Genomic DNA, 17,765 nt, shown 5'->3' with positions numbered 1-17,765 from the left:
GTTCTGGTGGCCCCCCTTCGGACAGCTTTTGTGCCAGAGCAAGGAAGGGTAGACACTGCCATGAGCAGGGAAATCCTGACCGCTCCAATAATCCCACCACCCTGATTAGCACGCACCCAGCCTGAGTACCTGTGTTCGTTCACGTATGATGAGTGGAGTAGACCATGCGTGAAGATGGGGATGGAGAAGGTAGTGGGGAAGTATTTGTTTGACACCGGGGCTTCCAGCATGGTGATTCATGCAGATGATCCAACGACCTCACCTCTGTCTAGCAAGGTTCCACACAGTCTGGTGGGGTTCACAGGGAACGAACAGGTGGGGTCGATCTCCAGGCGGCTAGCCATCGATTTAGGATCACTCCAAGCAAAATGGAAGTGCTTCCTGCTGAAATGGGAGCAGCCGGGGTCAGGAGTCCTGGGGGCCAACTTTGTGTTAGCCCACAGAACCATAGTGGCTTTAAGGAATCTCTGTCTTTGGGGAGTAATGGGTTCCGATAAGGAGGAAGAAGTTGTAGAGATCTCAAGGAAGGGGGAGGGAAAAGGCACATTGTGTACGATGAAGCCGAAGAGTAGTTACGACCTAGAGCAATTGGTCAATAGTACCCTGGCTGAGTACCAGGCTTACGTGCGGGACAATCTCGCATCGTTCGCCACACACAAACACGACTGCGGTAGGGTGACGGGAGTAGAAGTCAGGGTACAAAGAGACCCCATGTCCCGACCACAGAAACAGTATAATTTCCCCAGGGAGGTAGAGGCCGGCTTACAGATGACACTGGGATCCCTGGTAGTCCAGAAGGTGTTGAGGCCCATAGACATACGTGAACTCTCCACTTTGGCCGGTTCAGAAACCAGACCAGTTGTGGAGGGCCACCGTGGACTATCGGGTGCTCCAGAAGAACATCCCAGCTTGCACGCCCACTGTCGCGGCCGTGGCCGACCTGATAGGGAGCATTTCAGCATCCGCAACCACATTCACGGTGCTGGATATATCGAACGGGTTCTGGTCAATTCCCCTCAAAAGAGGGGACCAGTACTGTTATGTAAACCTGTAAAAACCATGTCTAACCACCAGAGGGCTTATCCCCTGGAGTCCCAAGGGATCCCACAATCCCTTGGGCGCACCTGTATATAAGGAGGCCTCACAGGCTGGAGAGGCACTCTGAGATCTGTAATAAAGGACTACGGTCACACCTTACTTTGAGCTTGCAGTATCTGGTCTGACTCTTTATTCAAGACATAACAAGTACAAGTTCGCATTCACATTTAAAAGGCAACAGTACACCTGGACGTGCCTTCCTCAGGGTTTCCACAACAGCCCCTCCATTTTTCACCAGTGCATGGCCAACAGTTTAAAGGGTTTCAGCAGACCTCAGCAGTTGGTGCAGTATGTGGACGATTTGCTTCTATTTTCCGACGAGGGGGAAGAGCATGGTCCGCTGCTGGTTAAGCTGCTGGAGCTGTTGAAGGATACTGGGTTCAAGGTCAATCCCAAGAAAGCTCAGATCGGTCAGAGTGAAGTCAAATTCCTCGGGCTGATCGTGAGGACTGGGGAAAGGGCTATAGACGAGACCAAACGGAAGGCGATACAGGAGTTACCAGCCCCCATGCCCATGACAGGGGTGAGGTCCTTCCTGGGGCTCACGGGGTACTGCAGGGACTTTATTGAGGATTACGCTGCCACAGCAGCCCGTTCACTACGGCTCCTCCGCAAAGGAGTCGGATGGGAGTGGGTGAGAACTGCACGGCCGCATTCAATCATCTCAAGGGAGACCCGCAGACGGCACCCGCACTAGGGGCGATTAATGGTGGGGAGGACTTCCTTTTAGAAGTAGCAGCCAACGGGGACAGTTTGAGCACGATGCTGCTCCAGGAACGGCATGGCAAGCTGAGACCTGTGGCTTACTCCTCAAGAGTGCTCACAGATGTAGAACGGGAATACTCCAATTGCGAGAGGCACCTCCTTGCCACACATTGGGCCATGAAGCGCTCCCAGCTCTTCACGGGTTCATCCCTGATCATTCTACTAACCCACCATACCCCCACTCAGATGTTATTAGATGGGAGGATAAAGGACGGCACAGTGAGCAATGCTCGCATTTATTGGACTTTATTGTTCTCACAGATGTATCTGCGAGTGTAAGGCCTGTGTGAGCCCAAGCTGGCAGCTAACATGATCTATGCAGGGACGGCCCATAGGTGTTCGGTAGAGGGAGCATTGGGTGTAGACATAGGATTTCGGGCCGGGTTGCATCCCACGGGCCGCAAAATATATGTCGACGGATCCAGTTCGGTGGTAGCAGGGGAGCGTTTCACTGGGTGTGGGATTTATGACCCTACGGCAGGCATTGCAAGGGCCATTAAACTCCCGAGCCACCCTGAGCGCTTTAGCATGCCGAACTGTCGGCGGTGGTGTATGTCGTTACCCACGCCGACGAGTTCCCGACCCCATACACTATCTGCTCGGATTTCATGTTTACATGCAATTCATGCACCGTATACTTGGTCATCTGGTCTCGTCGCGGTTTCATATCCGCAGATGGGAAGCCCTTAGCAACCAAACCACTATTGCAATGGATCTTAGAGGCCACGGGAACCCAGGGAAGCCATTAGACTCATAAAGTAAAGGCCCATTCCAAGACAGAGCTCAGAGGGGAAGGCAACCAAAAGGCTGATGAGTTAGCCAAGGAGGGAACCAAAACAGGAGAGTCTTGGGACCCATACAGGTCCAGCTCAGTAGCAGCGATCCGAGACAAAGGAGTGTAGGGGTAGCATTGGCCCCGGACTTGAGGAAAGTCCAGGCACAGCATCCTGTCCTCAAGGTTGTCCTGCAGCAGCTGGCTACGGAAGAAAAGGTAGAAGGCCCGTTCAGGGTAGCGGGCATTACTTTAAAGGGGGGAATTCTTTTCAGGGGTCATCAGTGGGTAGTTCCAGAACAACACCAGAGGGAATTCTTCCAGATAGCCCACGGGGGCGCAGGAGCGGGACACCCAGGGCCGGAGACTACCTGGCAGAGGGTAGTACAGGCAGGGTGGTGGCCGCAACTGAGGGAGGATGTCCACGATTTTTGCGCAGACTGTCTGGTGTGTGCAGCGAACAACCCCGATCCCCAGAAAAGAAAGGTTCCCATGGGACACACGAGAAGGGTAGAGGGACCATGGCAGTCGGTACAGGTCGATTACATGGGCCATTGCCCACCGCAAAAGGGAGTTACAAGTACTGTTTGGTCCTAGTGGACTTTTTCTCGAAGTGGGTTGAAGCCTTCCCTTGCCGATCAGCCACAGCATTGGCGACGGCAAGGATCTTGGTGAGGGAAGTGTTCTCTAGGTGGGGACTGCCACAGATCATGGAGTCTGATCAGGGGAGCCACTTCACAGTGCAGGTCATGCAGGCTACCTTGAAAGTGCTTTGGATAGAAGGGAAATGGCATGTGGCTCACAACCCACAGTCATCAGGGGTTGTGCAGTGACTTAATCGGACCATCAAAGAAAGGCTGCGGAAGAAAACAGGACAGTCCCCGAAAAACTGGGTTGAGGTCCTGCCGTTTGTCCTGATGGGGGTCCGAGCCAGCTTCTCTAGAAACACAGGGTATTCCCCGCATGAGCCCATGACTGGTAGGGTCATGCGCACGCCCACCCATGTTCTGGCGCCAGTTCTCAAAGCGAGGCAGTTACAAAGGCTGTCTGAGAGTGGGGCACCTCCAGCGCAAGTGTCCGCAGATGAGCAAGCGTGCTGCGACACACCACGTGGAGGATGATGGTCAGATTAGCACGGGATCCAGATAGGCAATCCGAGATACCAGAGGAGGAAGTGTGTGGACTGTACTCGTTCCGAACTAAGAGCAAACTGATAATGATCAGCGTGATGGGGTGCTGGTATCGATGGAACTAGACATGGGGGTGAGTCAATCGATAATGAGCCAGAGGGCATTAGACAAGCTGTGAGATACTAAGGCTGTGAGGCCCAGGCTGAGTCCAGTCAATACCAAGTTGCGCATGTACACCAAAGAACTCATAACGGTGATTGGCAGTGCCACAATTAAAGTGTCATATGAAGGTGCGGTTCACGGGTTACCGCTATGGATTGTCCCAGGCAATGGCCCAACACTGTTCGGCAGGAACTGGCTTGAAAAAATCAGATGCGATTGGAACGACATCAAGGCATTATCATCGGAGAAAGATACATGTGCCCAAGTACTGAACAAGTTCCCCTCGCTGTTTGAACCAGACATTGGCGCTGTTTGAACCAGACATCGGCAACTTCACGGGAGCCAAGGTGCAGATTCACGTGAACTCGGATGCAAGACCCGTCCATCATAAAGCTCGGGCAGTTCCGTATATGATGAGGGAGAAGGTCAAAATCAAACTGGACAAACTCCAGCGTGAAGGGATCATAACACCGGTTGAATTTAATGAATGGGCCAGCCCCATTATTCCTGTGCTGAAAAATGATGGCATAGTCAGAATCTGTGGAGACTACAAGGCTACAATCAACAGGGTTTCAAAACAGGATCAATACCTGTTACCGAAGACTGATGCCTTGTTTGCAATGCTAGCCGGGAGGAAGTCGTTCACTAAACTGGACTTGACGTCGGTCTACATGATACAGGAGCTGGTCGAGACGTCGAAGAGACTTACATGCATTAACATGCATAAAGGACTGTTTATTTATTACAGGTGCACTTTTGGAATTCGCTCGGCTGCAGCAATATTTCAGAGGAACATGGAGAGTCTACGGAAGTCCGTTCCCAGAACTGTCGTGTTCCAAGATGACATCCTGATCACCTGACACCGAGGAACATCTGAACAACCTGGAAGAGGTTCTACATCGTCTGGACAAAGTGGGACTCAGACTGAAACGCTCCAAGTGCGTCTTCATGGCACCAGAGGTCGAATTCCTGGGGAGGAAAATTGCTGCTGACGGCATCAGGCCCACGGATGCGAAAACCAAGGCCATCAAGAGTGCACCCAAGCTGCAGAATGTGATGGAGCCGCGTTTGTTCCTGGGTCTATTCAACTACTTCGGTAACTTCCTACCTAAATTGAGCACCTTATTAGAACCACTGCACATGCTGCTAAGAAAAGGCGACAACTGGGTGTGAGGTGCGTCTCAAGACAGAGATTTTGAGAAAACCACTAATCTGCTTTGCTCTAACAAGCTGCTGGTACATTATGATCCATGTAAACATTTAGTATTGGCCTGTGATGCTTCATCATATGGAATTGGTTGCGTACTCCAACAAGCTAATGAGTCGGGTAAACTTCAACCAGTCGCGTATGCTTCAAAAAGTTTGTCGAAAGTCAAAAGAGCCTACAGCATGGTAGAGAAAGAAGCACTAGCCTGTGTGTATGGGGTTAAAAAGATGCATCAGTACCTGTTTGGTCTTCGGTTTGAACTGGAGACAGATCACAAGCTGCTCATTTCACTGTTCTCTAAAAACAAAAGTATCAATACCAATGTTTCATCCCGCATCCAGAGGTGGGTGCTGACATTATCCGCTTATGATAATGTCATTCGCCATAGACCTGGCACCGAGAATTGTGCTGATGCTTTGAGCCGTCTGCCGTTGCCCACACCGGAGGTGGAAACGCCACAACCGGCGGACCTATTGTTAGTTATGGATGCTTTTGAGAGTGAAGGAACCCCTGTCACGGCTCAACAAGTTAAGACCTGGACCAGCCAGGACCCGATTTTATCAGTGGTAAAGAGTTGCATCCTCAAAGGTGATTGGTCTGCCAGACCCAAGCAAATGTGCGAGGAGAACAAATCTTACATTCGTCGCAAAGACGAACTGTCTATTCAGTCGGATTATATACTGTGGGGCAATCGTGTTGTTATGCCCAAGAAAGGGAGAGAGAAATGTGTACGTGAGCTACATAGCACACATCCCGGCATTGTAATGATGAAAGCCATCGCCAGGTCTCATGTATGGTGGCCGGGAATTAATTCTGAGCTGGAATCATGTGTGCATCAGTGCAACACTTGCTTGCAGCTCAACAAAGCACCAGCGGAATCGTCGCTGAGACTGTGGTCGTGGCCGGCCAAACCATGGTCCAGGCTCCACATAGACTTTGCAGGTCCCTTCCTGAGGAAGATGTTTTTAATTGTGGTGGATGCATATTCGAAGTGGATAGAGTGTATAATCATGTCATCCAACACATTCACAGCTACCATTAAGAATCTCAGTGTCATGTTCGCGACACATGGTCTGCCTGACATCGTTGTTAGCGACAGCGGATCGTGCTTCACCAGTCAGGAGTTTCAAGAGTTCATGAAACTCAATGGTATCAAACATGTATGGTCAGCACTGTTCAAACCTGCATCCAATGGGCAAACAGAACGTGCTGTCCAAATCATAAAGCAGAGTATGAAGCGAGTAACCCAAGGGTCACTGCAGACCCGCCTGTCATGTATACTGCTTAGTTACAGGACAAGACCACACATGCTTATCGGGGTCTCGCCTGCTGAACTAATGATAAAGAGAGGTCTTAAGACCAAGCTATCTCTTGTACACCCTGACTTGAAAAATCATGTTGAATATAGAAGACAAAGTCAGCAAGGGTATCACGATCGCGTAGCTGTGTCACGTGATGTTTCTGTAAATGGTCCTGTATATGTTCTGAATTATGGTCAGGGTCCCAAGTGGATCGCTGGTACTGTCATGGCCAAAGAGGGCAACAGTGTATTTATTGTCAAGCTCAAAAATGGACAAACATGTAGGAAACAAATGGATCAGACAAAGCTGCGGCACACAGATGAACCAGAACAGTCAGAGGAAGAGACAATCGACGACCAATCAACCTACCCCCAGTCATCAGAGGACTCAGTGGTCATCGGTGAATCGGGACTATCAATCACTGACGTGTTCAATCGCTGACATGGCCATTGCCACTCCCACCAGATCTGCCACCCAGCCAAGAGTCACAACAGACACTGAAAACTCACCCAAGGCTGGAGTTGAACTGAGACGGTCAACCCAGGAGCGTAAAACACCGGACCGTCTCAATTTGTAAAAGATTGTGTTAACATCTCAGAGGCGGGTATTGTCATGTATGTACTTTTGGGATCACTAGCCACTAGATGGCATCACTGTTAGAGGCCATTGGGCTGCACGCACATATGTGCAGCCCAAGTATAAAAGGCCAGCCATTTTGTATATTAGTCACTTTGGGCCTTAATAAAGCAGAGCCAAGGTCATAACTCTTGGAGTTAAACAGTACCCAATCTAACAGTTATTGCATACACAACAGTTTAACCCGGGGGAAAGAGTGAGAAACAGAAAGAAGCACCAAGGCGCTGTAAACAGCATGGTCTTCCTCCCATAGTTTGGGACAGTGAGGAGCCCATGGTGGTGGTTAGGAGGAGTAGCAGGATCCCACGGTTGAGAACGCCGTGGTCACCTCCTTACACGCTGCTGAGAAGTCGTAAAAGGCCCAGGGTCATACAGACCTAGCGTGGCCACCCAGAGACGGGTGGTGGTGTATATAGTTTCCTTCTCAGTTTCGTGTTTTTACAGAGTATGTTTTTGATGAAGCCAGACCTGTGGAGGTATACCCTCTCACAGAAAGGTTGTTGTTTCTTTGTATCTTCACAGGAAGCCAAGAGAAAGATGGAGACAACCCTGGTAATCGTTCTTTGGAGCTTGGCCGGAACAGGGTACAGCAGGAGGGGGGACGCCGAGTTGTCCTTCCTCTACGGATGTACTGGGGGGAAGGACCCACCATGACACAGGGGTGTAGGACAGGGGACACGGACAGGATGGCAGCCTACTTCCACGAGGGAAGGTGGCCAGGGTGGCTGGGGTCAAATTCGACGAAATACTCCAGCCACGCTGGGTCCACATATGGGGAGGCTTCCATACCGTGTCCCAGACTGAAGGTCACAGCCACACGGGTTAGGGTGACCAAGGGCAAGCGCATATGCTTGAAGTGCAAGGGTTACATTCCCCTGGGATGGTGGTGGTGGCTCAGGAAATTGTGTCGGGTCACGGGGAACCAGGCAGCGGACTGGGAACGACTGGGGAACGATACGTACCGACAGATCACGGGGTCAAAGGGTGGACTGGAAGTGTGCTGGGACAATTGGTGGAAGGAGGACCAGGGAATTTATGTGAGTATGTGGGGATCGGAGCAGATCTGCCCAGCAGGTGTATCGATTACCTTTTCGAGGCAATGGCAGGATGCCGGGGCTGGGATCAGATGGGTTCGGAGTATGGACTCCTGCGTGATCCCAGACCCTCCCAACACAATAAATGCCACTGAACTTGTAGCACACAAGAGGAAGCCTCTGTCCACAGCCCCACCGGTACAGACGACAGAAGTTAGGTATCCAGCCACCACACCAGGCCCAGGGAATGGTTTAGTTTTAGTCCCGGCTGGAAAGGTTTTATTCCAGGGGGTGCATTACGCGGTCGCGTCAGTCAGTTTAAACCTAACCAGGGTACATCTGCCCGAGTGGTGTCCAAAAGAAACTGAGCAGCTGTATGAGGCGCTCATTAAAGAAATGTTCCACCAGTTCTTTGAACTCAGTTATGGGGATGTGAGTCGGGAAAGATTGTACGATATAGGAGTGTACGATAACGTTGGTCCGGGGAGACAGAGGTGAGGGATGCTCAATGATGTCGCTACGGCATTGAGCGCGGGTACATCTCTCGTCAACAGCATGGATGACGTGGAGCTGCAGATGCAGATCAGTGGTTTAAAGGACCAGTGCGGAAAATCCTGGGGGAAGGGAACGTGGTGGTAGGGTCGGAGTTAGAGGAGGACCAGGCAATGACTGTCCATTTAAAGGAGGTTATCGTAGAGCCGGAGACACACATAAAGACTGTAAATGCATTAATACGGGAGGACAGGAATGCCCCGGTGCAAGCAGCACGAAACGAAGTGTGCGTATTGTATGGTGCCTGGTTACTGAGCGAGGGGCGCAGTAATTTACAGGACCTCCAGCAAGGTCGCGTTCCATCATGGATCAGCAACTGGCACCTCGCAGCGCTCAGCCCGTATAGTAATTCGATGAGCCCATGTCAGCTCCGTCTATCCTCCGAAGCCTACCCAGTCCCAGTGGTTTGCGGTCGGTCCAACCACACAATCATGGGGATAGTGTTGAGTATGCCGGTAATGGGTGGGACATCACAACCAGCGCCGGTATACAGGGTGGAGAACATTAGGGTCATAGGGGAAGGGGTGCATGTGCGGTATCATGCGGTCCCACCATTTGCTATAAAGTGGGAGCACACAATGATCGGCACTGACCTCAAGGGGTGCCAGAGTAGGGGTGCACACGTCATATTGTATCCCCAGCATTTGAACGTGTTTGATCGACCAGAGTGCGGGTTTGAATCCGATAGTCGAGAGCCTATCAACTGCACCATGGGGGTGAGGGCCCAGAGCCACGTTCCACCTCAGGTAGCATATGCGGGCAACGGGACATACTGTGTAACCACGAGTGTGGACCGGTATCGAGTGCACCAGGACACTTGGTGTCCGGTCACCGACAGCACTTTCTGCTTCAAACCCCACGCTGAAGTTCAAGTGGCACAGGAACGTATTATTCCAATCCCAGAACCATCCACGGTGGGCTAATGGAGTTCATTGTTAGGCAAGGTGATCTCGTTAATCAGTGATCGGACCAATTACCTGGATGAGTTACCAGAACAATGGAAAGCCATTAAGCCCAAACTTTTTTTTAAATTTATTTAAAAAAAAATTTTTTTATCCAATTTCTTTCCAGATCAACTCTAACGCCAAAGATCACTTTGCGCCAATATATTTGATCTTAGCCAAAAGGCCGAGAGGCAAAGTTGCGCCGTTCCTGGAAATACTGCAATACCAGGTCGGTGCATGGAGTGGACGGGGCAAGCCCCCGCTCCAGCTCCCTGTCCAAAAAACAATTTAATATCAGGTCCCCATAGGGGATATTAAACTGATAAGAACAGATTCTACACTTGATCTTAGCCAAAAGGTCATTAAGCCCAAACTGCCTGGAAGCAAAAACTCATCACTGGACTCAAACACAGAAAGCCTTAAAAACAAGGAACTTTATTGGGTAAAAGCAGAAGACATACCCACAGGAAACCCTGAAACAAAGGCCAAAGGAAGCCTCAACAGCCATTCAGCCTGAAAGGGCAAACGAACTTGGGATATAAAAGCATGCCATGTGGACACAGCTTTCTCTCTTGCCTCGCTGCTTCGCCCCTACAAGAATCCAACCCTCCGTATTGTGACGGAGAGAAGAAACCAGAAGAGACACCTTTTCATCGGAAGAAGCAGCGAATAAGCCAGTGAAATCGGTGAGTATTTCTGCATACATATCTTTTAAAATCACAGTCACGGTGTGAGGGGCTATCGTGCATTCTACCTACCCAGCGCCGAGCCTGCGGCCAACATCTTGCCATAGGCAACTAGGCCCATACAGCAATGCCTGGTCTCCAGTCGTCTTTGACCCCTTTGCCACTGGATCAAGACCTCGCTCAGCTAAGCCCCTGTGGTAGCCAGTGTGCAACGATCACCCCACATTAAAAGAACTCACGCACAGGCATCTTTCACTCCGTTAACATGAAGTTCGGGACCTGGAACGTCAGGACCCTCATGGACAGCCCCAACAGCGACAGGTCAGAACGCCGCACCGCCATAGTTGCCCGGGAACTTAAGCACTTTGATATCGACATCGCCGCCCTAAGCGAGACTCGGTGGGCAGGTGAAGGCCAGCTCAAGGAACAAGGTGGAGGTTACACCTTCTTCTGGAAAGGGAAACCAGAGGAAGAACGCCGCCTCCACGGAGTCGGCTTCGCCATCAAAACAAGCTGGTTGACCGCCTCAAAGACTCCCCGTGCAGGGCTAACGAACGCCTCATGGCTCTTCGACTCACCTTATCCTGAACCAGTGCACCATAGTCATCAGTGCGTACGCCCCAACACTCGATGCAACTGATGAGGCCAAAGAGGTTTTTTACACCAACCTCGAAAAATCCCTGTCCTGCATCCCCGCGGACGACAAACTGATCCTCCTCGGTGACTTCAACGCCAGGGTTGGCAAGGACACAGACCTCTGGGAGGGGGGGGGCGGGGGCGAGATTGGCAGAGGGGGATAAGGAAAGCCAACTCCAGTGGTACCCTACTCCTGACAAAATATCTAGAGCACGAACTTGTCATCACCAACACCTTGTTCTGCCAGAGGGACAAATACAAGGCATCGTGGCAACGCCCTCGCTCCAAACACTGACACCTGCTCGACTATGTCACCATCCGAGCCAGGGATTGCAAGGATGTGCGCAAGACCCACGCCATGACAGGAGCCAACAACTGCTGGATGGACCACCGCCTAATCCGATCCATCACCGACATCAACATAGCCCCAAAGCGGAGGGGGCAGCAGAAGCAGTGCTGCAAAAAAGTCAATGCCGGAGCACTTAAGGACCCAGCTAAGAGAGCCCTATACAGCCAGTGCCTCACAGCTAACCCGGCATGTCTTGACGACCCCGAGACGCAGAATGCCCACAGCGCTTGGTCTGCCCTCCAGGCCTCCATAACCAGTGCCTGCAAAGAGATGCTTGGTTACTCAACCAGGAAACACCAGGACAGGTTTGATGAGAATGATCAGGAGATCCAAGAGCTAATAGATCACAAGCGCAGAGCATTTCTGAGCCTTAAACAACAACCCAACGCGGGAGCAGCAAAACAGCATTACAGGCGGCTCAAGGCTGAGGTCCAACAAAAAACTCAGGACCTAAAGGACAGGTGGTGGATGGAGAAAGCACAGGAGATACAGCAGTTGGCCGACAACCATGATGTGCGAGGATTCTTCATAGCAGTCAAGGCCACCTACAGGCTAAACACCCAAGGCCCCACCCCATTGCTGGCCAAGAATGGGGAAACACTCATCAAGGACACCAAGGCAATCAGGGCCCGCTGGAAGGAGCACTTCGAAGATCTCCTCAATTGAGACTCTGCCTTTGACTCGAGTGTTCTCGACTCCATCCCGCAGCATGCTACCCGCCACCACCTCAGTGAGACCCCCAACACTGCACGAGGTAGAAAAAGCCATAAAACAGCTTAAAAACAAGGCTACAGGTGCGGACGGAATCCCTGCTGAGGCATTGAAGTATGGCAGAAAGGCACTGCTGGCGCAAATACACAACCTCCTCTCTCTCATCTGGAGGGAGCAGAGCATACTGGGGGATCTCAGAGATGCAGTCATCATGACCATCTTTTAAAAAGGGGACAAGTCTGACTGCAGCAACTACAGAGGAATCTCCCTGCTATCAGCCACTGGGAAAGTCGTCGTTAGAGTCCTCCTCAACCGTCTTCTTCCCGGGAACAAGGAGCTCCTCCCGGAGTCACAGTGCGGATTTTATCCCTTACGGGACACAACGGACATGATTTTTGCAGCACGACAGCTACAGGAAAAATGCAGAGAACAGCGCCAGCCCTGATATATGGCCTTCTTCGAATTTACAAAGGCCTTTGACACTGTCAACCATGAGGGTCTATGGAGCGTCCTCCTCCGTTTCAGATGCCCCCAAAAGTTCGTCACCATCCTCTTCCTGCTCCACGATGACATGTAGGCCGTGATCCTAACCAACGGATCCATCACAGACCCAATCCATGTCTGGACCGGCGTCAAACAGGGCTACGTCATCGCCCCAACCCTCTTCTCAATCTTTCTCGCCGCCATGCTCCGTCTCACAGTCAACAAGCTCCCCGCTGGAGTGGAACTAAACTACAGAATCAGTGGGAATCCGTTCAACCTGCGCCATCTCCAGGCCAGATCCAAGACCACCCCAACCTCTGTCGTTGAGCTACAGTACGCAGACGACGCCTGCGTCTGCGCACATCCAGAACATAGTCGATGTATTTACTGAGGCATATGAGAGCATGAGCCTTATGCTAAACATCCGTAAGACAAAGGTCCTCCACCAGCCTGAAATCACCACACAGCACTGCCCCCCAGCCATCAAGATCCATGGCGCGGACCTGGACACTGTGGACCACTTCCCATATCTCGGGAGCCTCCTATCAACAAGAGCAGGCATCGACGATGAGATCCAACACTGCCCCCAGTGCGCCAGTGCAGCCTTCGGCCGCCTGAGGAAAAGAGTGTTTGAAGACCAGGCCCTCAAAACTGCCACCAAGCTTATGGTCTACAGGGCTGTAGTAAACCTGCCCTCCTGTATGGCTCAGAGACATGGGTCATGTGCAGTAGACACCTCAAGTTGCTGGAGAAATATCACCAAAGATGTCTCCGCAAGATCCTACAAATTCCCTGGAGGACAGGCGCACCAACATCAGCGTCCTCATTGAGGCTGACATCCCCAGCATTGAAGCATTGACCACATTCGATCAGCTCTGCTGGGCAGGCCACATAGTCCGCATGCCAGACACGAGACTCCCAAAGCAAGTGCTCTACTCGGAGCTCCCTCACGGCAAATGAGCCAAAGGTGGGCAGCGGAAACGCTACACGGACACCCTCAAAGCCTCCCTGATGAAGTGCGACATCCCCACTGATACCTGGGAGTCACTGGCCAAAGACCGCCCTAAGTGGAGGAAGTGCATCCGAGAGAGCGCTGAGCACCTTGAGTCTCAACGCCGAGAGCATGCAGAAATCAAGCGCAGACAGCGGAAAGAGCGTTTGGCAAACCAGTCCCACCCACCTCTTCCCTCAACGACTATCTGTCCCACCTGTGACTGAATCTGTGGCTCTCGTATTGGACTGTTCAGCCACCAAAGAACTTGTTATGTATGTAAACCTGTAAATACCGTGTCTAATCACCAGAGGGCTTATCCCCTGGAGTCCCAATGGATTCCACAATCCCTTGGGAGCACCTGTATATAAGGAGACCTCACAGGCTGGAGAGACACTCTGAGATCTGTAATAAAGGACTACGGTCACACCATACTTTGAACTTGCAGTATCTAGTCTGACTCATTAGTCAAGACATAACAACTGGCGACAAGTTACAGATGACAAACCCCACTGCAACAATGCAGAGAACCGTGGGCATCCTGGAGAAACCTTCGTGGAGCGACTCGACCAATTCTTCGTGGCCAACGAGCTGGAAGGAGAAGCAAACGCTGCCAAACGAAGGCGATCCTCCTCACCGTTTTGGGGGCACCAATGTATGGCCTCATGAAAAATCTGCTCGCTCCAGCGAAACCCACAGACAAGTCATACGATGAGTTGTGCACACTGGTCCGGGAGCATCTAAACCTGAAGGAAAGCGTTCTGATGGCGAGGTATTGGTTCTACACGTACAAGAGGTCTAAAGGCCAGTAAGTGACGAGCTATGTCGCCGAGCTAAGGCGCCTTGCAGGACATTGCGAATTTGAAGGACACTTGGAGCACATGCTCAGGGACTTCTTTGTACTTGGCATTGGCCATGAAGTAATACTTTGCAAACTTTTGACTGTAGAGACCCCAACCTTGAGTAAAGCCATAGTGATAGCCCAGGCGTTTATCGCCTCTAGTGACAATACCAAACAAATTTCTTAGCACACGAGTGCTGCTGCAAGTACTGTGAACAAAGTAAAGTTGTTTTCGAATCGAAATGTACAGGGCAGGACTTACACGCCTGCAGCTGAATGTCCACAGATGACGCAGAGTCCACCATCAAGGGTGGTGAATACAAGGCCATAATACCTTGTTGGCGCTGCGGGGGTGATCATCGTTTCCATTCATGCCGTTCCCGATGTTGGGGAAGTCCAGAACCAGGGGACATAGTCTTAGGATAACGGGTAGGCCATTTAGGACTGAGATGAGGAGAAACTCCTTCACTCAGGGAGTTGTTGATCTATGGAATTCCCTGCCGCAGAGAGTTGTTGATGCCAGTTCATTGGATATATTCAAGAGGGAGTTAGATATGGCCCTTACGGCTAAGGGGATCAAGGGGTATGTAGAGAAAGCAGGAAAGGGGTACTGAGGGAATGACCAGCCGTGATCTTATTGGGTGGCGGTGCAGGCTCGAGGGGCCGAGTGGCCTACTCCTGCACCTATTTTCTATGTTTCTATGTTTCAAAGAGTACGTTTGCAAGGGTCGTTGGAACAATGGGACACCTCCAACGTATGTGCAGGCGAGCTGCTAATCCTGCAAACCACCATGTTGCAGAGGAGGACAGATCCACAGTGGATCACGACGAACCAGAGCCTCAGACCTGAGGTGGCAGAGGTATGTGGGGTGCACACATTTACCACAAAGTGTCCCCCGATAATGCTGAAGGTTGAATTAAATGGGCTCCCGGTGTCCATGGAGCTGGACACGGGCGCAAGCCAGTCCATAATGAGCAAAAAGACTTTCGATAAATTGTGGTGTAGCAAGGCCTCAAGGCCAGTCCTGACTCCCATTCGTACTAAACTGAGAACGTACACAAAGGAACTGATTCCCGTAATCGGCAGTGCTACCGTAAAGGTCTCATTCGATGGAGCGGTGCATGAGTTACTACTCTGGGTGGTACCGGGCGATGGCCCCACGCTGTTCGTCAGGAGCTGGCTGGGAAAGATACGCTGGAACTGGGACGATGTCCGAGCACTTTCATCCGTCAACGACACCTCATGTGCCCAGGTCGCGACCCATCCATCACAAGGCGAGAGCGGTACCTTACACGATGAGAGGGTGGAGATCGAGCTGGACAGGCTGCAACAAGAGAGCATCATTTCGCCGATCGAATTCAATGAGTGGACCAGTCCGAGTGTTCCAGTCCTCAAGGGAGACGGCACCGTCCGAATCTGTGGTGATTACAAAGTATCTATCAATCGTTTCTCACTGCAGGATCAATACCCGCTACCAAAGGCAGACGACCTATTTGCGACGCTGGCGGGAGGGAAAAGGTTCACAAAGCTGGACTTGACCTCGGCCTACATGACGCAGGAGCTGGAGGAATCATCGAAAGGCCTCACCTGCATCAACACGCACAAAGGTCTTTTCATTTACAACAGATGCCCGTTTGGGATTCGATCGGCCGCAGTGATATTCCAGAGGAACATGGAAAGCTTGCTGAAGTCGGTCCCGCGCACCGTGGTCTTCCAGGACGAGACACCGTCGAGCACCTGCAGAACCTGGAGGAGGTTCTTAGTCAGCTTAATCATGTAGGGCTCAGGCTAAAATGCTCGAAGTGCATTTTCCTGGCGCCTGAAGTGGAGTTCCTGGGGAGAAGAATTGCAACGGATGGCATCAGGCCCACCGATTCGAAGACGGAGGCAATCAAGAACGCATCGAGACCACAGAGCGTAACGGAGCTGCAGTCGTTTCTAGGACTCCTGAACTATTTTGGTAACTTCTTACCGGGTCTTACCACATTGTTAGAACCCCTGCACTCTTTAATGCGTAAAGGAGATGAATGGGTATGGGGTAAAAGCCAAGACAATGCCTTTGAGAAATCTAGGAAGCTGTTATGTTCAAACAAATTGCTTGTGTTGTACGATCCATGTAAGTGTTTGATATTAACAGGTGATGCGTCGTCGTACGGGGTCGGGTGTGTATTGCAACAAGCTAATGAATGTGGGAAATTGCAACCGGTTGCTTATGCATCCAGAAGTCTGTCTAAGGCTGAGTCTACAGTATGACCGAAAAAGAAGCGTTAGCGTGTGTTTACGGGGCAAAGAAAATGCATCAATATCTGTTCGGGCTCAAATTTGAATTGGAAACTGACCATAAGCTGCTTATATCCCTCTTTTCTGAAAGCAAGGGGATAAATACGAATGCATTGGCCCGCATCCAGAGATGGGCGCTCTCTGGATGCGGGCATACAACTACGCCATCTGCCACAGGCCAGGCACAGAAAACTGTGCCAATGCTCTCAGTAGGCTGCCACTGTCCACCACAGGGGTGGAAATGGCACAGCCCACAGATTTAGTTATGGAAATGGAAGCATTCGAGAGTGAGCAATCACCTGTTACCGCCCGCCAGATTAGAACCTGGACGAGCCAGGACCCCTTACTGTCCTTAGTAAAAAAAACTGTGTGTTCCACAGGAGTTGGTCTAGTGTTCCGCTAGAGATGCAGGATGAAATAAAGCTGTACCAGCGGTGCAAAGATGAAATGTCTAGACAGACAGACTGCCTCCTATGGGGCAATCATGCAGTGGTGCCAAAAAAGGGCAGCGACACTTTCATTAGTGATCTCCGCAGCACCCACCCAGGCATCGTAATGATGAAAGCGATAGTCAGATCCCACGTGTGGTGGCCCAGTATCGATGCAGACTCAGAGTCCTGCGTGCACAAATGTAATACATGTTCATAGTTAAGCAATGCACCCAGGGAGGCGCCACTAAGCTTATGGTCCTGGCCCTCCAAACCGTGGTCCAGGGTCTATGTCGACTATGCAAGCCCATTCTTGGGAAAAATGTTCTTAGTGGCTGTAGATGCGTACTCCAAATGGATTGAATGTGTGATAATGTCAGCAAGCACGTCCGCTGCCACCATTGAAAGCCTACGGGCCATGTTTGCCACGCACGGCCTGCCGGATTTCCTTGTAAGTGACAATGGGCCGTGCTTTACCAGTGCCGAGTTCAAGGAGTTCATGACCCTCAATGGGATTAAACATGTCATGTCTGCCCCGTTTAAACCAGCATCCAACAGTCAGGCAGAATGAGCAGTTCAAACAATCAAGCAGAGCTTGAAAAGGGTAACTGAAGGCTCACTGCAGACTCGCTTATCCCGAGTCCTGCTTAGTTACCACACAAGACCCCACTCACTCACTAGGGTCCCTCCCGTTGAACTGCTCATGAAAAGGGCACTTAAGACAACGCTCTCGTTAGTCCACCCTGATCTACACGAAC

General features: G+C 51.2%; 1 pseudogene; it reads right to left on the bottom strand.

The window, feature by feature from the left end:
• Nucleotides 1-9,793: 9,793 nt before the first annotated feature.
• Nucleotides 9,794-9,972, bottom strand: LOC139260480 (U2 spliceosomal RNA; annotated as a pseudogene).
• Nucleotides 9,973-17,765: the final 7,793 nt, after the last annotated feature.

Source organism: Pristiophorus japonicus, chromosome 3 (assembly GCF_044704955.1).
Source record: "Pristiophorus japonicus isolate sPriJap1 chromosome 3, sPriJap1.hap1, whole genome shotgun sequence".
NCBI lineage: Eukaryota > Metazoa > Chordata > Chondrichthyes > Pristiophoridae > Pristiophorus > Pristiophorus japonicus.
Note: the sequence above shows the minus strand (reverse complement) of the source record. Positions and strands in the feature narration are given on the sequence as shown.